Source organism: Petaurus breviceps, unplaced genomic scaffold, assembly GCF_028583685.1.
Source record: "Petaurus breviceps papuanus isolate PSGF00001 unplaced genomic scaffold, PetGlider_PUasm1.0 89917, whole genome shotgun sequence".
Taxonomy (NCBI): domain Eukaryota; kingdom Metazoa; phylum Chordata; class Mammalia; order Diprotodontia; family Petauridae; genus Petaurus; species Petaurus breviceps.
Window position 1 is genome coordinate 79,780 of NW_027187142.1, and position 4,423 is coordinate 84,202.

A 4,423-nucleotide genomic window follows, 5' to 3' on the forward strand; every position below is an offset into this window, starting at 1 on the left:
TGATGTGCCATCTGCATAGATGTGGGCACCACCTCCCGAGGGGGCAGCCCACTTAAATCGTCTGATGGGGGCTCCAGGGGGCTCCACAGGGCACAGAGGGCTGGCCTGGAGGCAGAAAGACCTGAGTTCAAAACTAGCTTCAGACACTTACTAGTGAGCCACTTACCTTCTGTCTTCCCCAGTTTCCTCAAATGTAAAATGGGGATAACAGCATCTCCCTCCCAGGGATGCTGTGAAGATCAAATGAGATAGGGTCTGCCAAGTCTTGGCACAGTGCTCAGCTGGTAGCAGGCGTTGCCTCGATGGTAGTCGCAATGAAGAGGAGAACAACCAGGGCCAGGAGGAAGCCTGGTGTGCATCTGCTCCCAGGGCCCCTGGGCTCCAGGCCCGAGGAGCGTGGACACTTGCCACCTAGGGATGGGATGTCCTCCTTGGTGGAAAGAAGGGATCCACACCCTTTGATCTCCCCTGGGAGGGTCACAAGAAACAGGTCCAGAGTCAGCATTCTGGGCGCTCTGGGTGCTCCCCAGCCTGCCAACTCCGGCATCCCACACCTTGACTGCTGGGCTTATAACGGACCCAGCCAGCCCCTAAGGTCTTCTCCTGCCCATGCTTTGCCTGCAGGGAGTCCTCAGGAAAGTTGGCTGCTGCTACAAATGTGAGGAGGCTGAGGGTAAGTCAAGGCAGGGCATCTGTGAGTATGCCTGGGACCCTGTGCCCTTCCCACACCCACTGAGCTCAGCAGACCCAGGAACGGAATCTCTGGGCTGGCCCCTTCGGGCTCCAGGATGCCACGGACAGCCCCTGTTTCCTCCTTTTGCTAAGAACAGTCTCCAGTAGCTTCTTCAGTCACTGAGGTATCCTGCACGTTCCGAACCCCAGCTCTCTCTTCGAAGCTGGCTCTGCTCATTTACTAATGACCAGCCCCAGAAAACAACCATATCCCCCCACCCAGCCTCTCTCCCAACCCAGCTCCTGCCCCTGCCTGTGGGTGGAGGGATGGGATGGCAGACCTAGGGAAAAGGAAGGGACATTGGACCAGGGCAGAATTTCCCTCTTCCTCTTTCTAGAAGATTGTCAGGTTCGGTCCAATAAAACGCTTCTCCAGCATGAGGGCTGCGTGTCGGAGACAGCCGTCAATCTCACCTTCTGTGCAGGGAGCTGCGACTCCATGGCCGTGTGAGTGAGGACCCAGCCCCCTCTGGTCCTTTCCCACCCATCCACTTCCTCTTTCGGTGCCCAACTGCCCCCAATTCCTGGGCAAGCTTAGTCCAGAATTCTTCCTGGATGTGTCTCGGCTTCAGGGAGTGTCTATTGGGCAAGAGCCTCACTCCTTGAGGGGCAACTCTAGCCATAGGTGAAAGGGGAACCCTCCGCCCAACTCCATCCCTACGCTCCTGAGCTGCAGCGACTCAAGCGGCTGCCATTAGAACAGATGGGATGAGTTAACATTCTAAAAAGGGTGTAACCCTACAGGGCTAGATAAATGCTGGTTGTGGCTATCATCATCATTACAGCCTTCTGCCAAAGGTTGTAGTTCAAGGCAAGCATTTTCCTGGGAAGTGGGACCCCCTCAGTCTTTGGCAACTACCAGCACAATACCACAAGCAAGTACCAAAGTGTTCACCACTGGAGGGGGGCAGTCAGGCACTATTGTGGAAGGAGTGAGGCCCAAAAAGGGAGATGGGACTCTACCACTCCCTCAGAGAATGTCCAGGTGCAGCCTAAACATAGTGTCAGAACTGGGTGGGCATCACTGATGAGGCAGAGATCCCACATATAAACAGCCTCCCAACAGTTCTCCAGGGTTCTTGTGGGGACCTAAAAAGATCTTCTGTGGCCCCTATAACCACTGCCAGGCCAGGGACATCAGGCTGATGCCCTACTGTCTGAGCAGATCGAGATGGACACAGGGGTCACTGGAAGGAAAGAATTGAGCAGGTCATGCCCAGCTCCAAGGGTCACTCAGAAGTTGGCATCAAGGGCAGACTTGTGCCTGCTTGTAGGCTGCCCACTATCTGCACCGGGCACAGTGAGTGCACCCTCATCATGCTCCCAAAGAAGGCCTCATATAGATGCAGAAGTGTAACCCTACAGGGCTAGATAAATGCTGGTTGTGGCTAGGATCATCATCATCATTACAGCCTCACCCTTGAGTGCTTCCAGTCTGACCAGAGATAAAGCCAGGATGGCCTATGATGGGATAGTGGGTGCTGTGGGAAACACTCTGAGAGGAAGAACTGGGTGAGTGTGGAGGGAGAATCCTGTGCAGGTTCAGTGGAGGTAAACCAAGCAGAATGTGGAGGGTTCTGAGAGTCAGCAGAGAGAGAGGCCAGGAGGGAATTTCAGTCAAACCTTGTGTTCTGGGAATACAGGATGAGTGGGAAATGAAGCACCTAGAACCAATGAGGAAAACCCCATGTACAGTAAGATGAAGGTTTGGAGATCCTAGGGGACCATAATTAACATTGTCCTAGAGAAAGCTGCCCAAGGGGCACACCAAAACTTTCCCCTATTTATTTGTAGTTATGCCTTCTTCTTAGAAATCCAAGGTAATTCCCATTTGGGGTGAGGGGAGTCTTCTAGCAGAAACTGGGTGAGCACAAGGCAGATCTCTGATAGAGAGGTCAGGCCTGGATTAGCCTTGACACCACTTCTAAGGGTCTGGCACTTCTGCGCTGCCCAGTCTAGCTGGGTGGCTCCGGGCAAGTCCTTTCCCTCATCCCAAATGAGGGGGTTGGACTCCATGGTCCCCACAAACCCTGCTATGCTCTCACACTCCCCCACCCTTCATAGGTAGTGGGGAAGCACTGTGTCAGGTGGTTCTAAGAATGGCTTCATCCACCAGGTATTCTCTGGAGACTAATGAAATGCAGAGGAGCTGTAACTGCTGCCAGGAAACTCGGGCACACCAGGAAGAGGTGAAGATGAGGTGTCCGGATGGCACAGAGATTCGGCGCAGCTACATGCATGTGGATGCCTGCAGCTGCACGGCTGCCTGCCTGCCCTCCCATTAGGACCCTCCAGCCGGCTTCTCAGCACCTTGGGGGGGGGGGGCGGTCCTTGCCATGCTGGAGGAGGATGGAGGGAAGACACCTCAGTCTGAATCAGGGTCCAGCATGGAAAGACACATTTTTCCCTAAGACCAGGAAGCATTGTTTGCCTTCTTGGTGTGCTTGCTCTGCAACAGTCCCTCCAGCAGCCCGAGATTCTTCCTGAACCCCCCATAGGTCAGAAGTCAGTAGGAAGAGCAGGGTTGAGAATCCTGAGGTCTTTCTCTAACTGGCTAAGCACCTTGTGGAGAGGGTCTAGTGAATACTATGAGGCTCAAAGTTCCTGTGCCAAAGAGGGGCTGGGGGCCCCTAAGCTAATAGATAGAGACTGTGAGCTCCTTGAGAGCCAGGACTGTCTTTCGTCCTTCTTTGTATTCCCAGTGATTAGCATATTGCCTAGAATGTTGAAGGCACTTAATAAATGCTTATTGACTGCCTAAAAGGAGATCTGCCAGCACCTAAAGATGGTAAGAGAGGCCATGGACTACCAGCCCTAGACTTGCCTTGCTAAGGTGAGGGTTGTCATAACCCCCCTGGTGCTCTCCAAGGTCCTTAGAAGTCTTACCTTTCATTCTTCCAGAAAGAATAGCAACCATAGGACCACAAATGCTCAGTCAGATCCTAGTTTGCTTCCTCCGAGACTCTGGTGGGGGAAAGGGCTTTTCCACTCTGGTGCATGTTTCTTCCCTCTGTAAGTAGTGATTGGCAGTGCCACTTCCCTATTTCTGGCTCCCTGGTCCTAACTCCATGCAGACAAGAGTGGAGTGAAGACTGAGTAGCAAGCTGGCAGGCAGAAAGGTAGAGCAGAGATTCATTTCCTCATCTGAGAAGAGAAGAAACTGAGAAGCGGGGGGAAGGGGAGAGCAGATGTGGGCACCTCCGTGGGCTCCTATGCGGCCTCTTCCTGAGGGATTCATGAATAAACCTTCCACATTCTGGGTCATGTCAATCTCTGCCTCTGTTTGCGTGGCACCGTCTCAAATATTCAGCATCTCCCAGGCTGGACTCTTGAGGAAGCCCCAGCTCAAAGGGAAGAAAGGCAGGGACTTCGAGACCAGTTAGAGTCTGATAGATCTTGGGGTGGGGAGCAAGGAGTGGGAACTTCATGTACTAGACCAACCAAGTGGCTCTGGGAGAGAATCCTGCAGTCTCTTTCTCAGAATCTTGGGATGCAGGACCATGGCCTGGGGGCAAGATCTGGGTTGGGCATGGGGTATGAAGATCCAAAGATCTTTTTAAAATCATAGATTTAAAATGACTAAAACAGATTATAAATCTATGACTAGAAACCATAGACTCCCAATAGCATTTGCATGGGACAGCCTTTCAGATTCTTGAACAAAGCTCTCAGGCCCACCCACACCCCCGAG

General features: G+C 53.0%; 1 long non-coding RNA gene across 1 annotated transcript; it reads left to right on the forward strand.

The window, feature by feature from the left end:
• Window positions 1–622: 622 nt before the first annotated feature.
• LOC138176549 (uncharacterized) lies at window positions 623–3,989 on the forward strand. The gene is made up of 3 exons (XR_011172331.1): window positions 623–673; window positions 1,071–1,179; window positions 2,849–3,989. It is a non-coding gene; the product is annotated as an uncharacterized lncRNA (long non-coding RNA).
• Window positions 3,990–4,423: the final 434 nt, after the last annotated feature.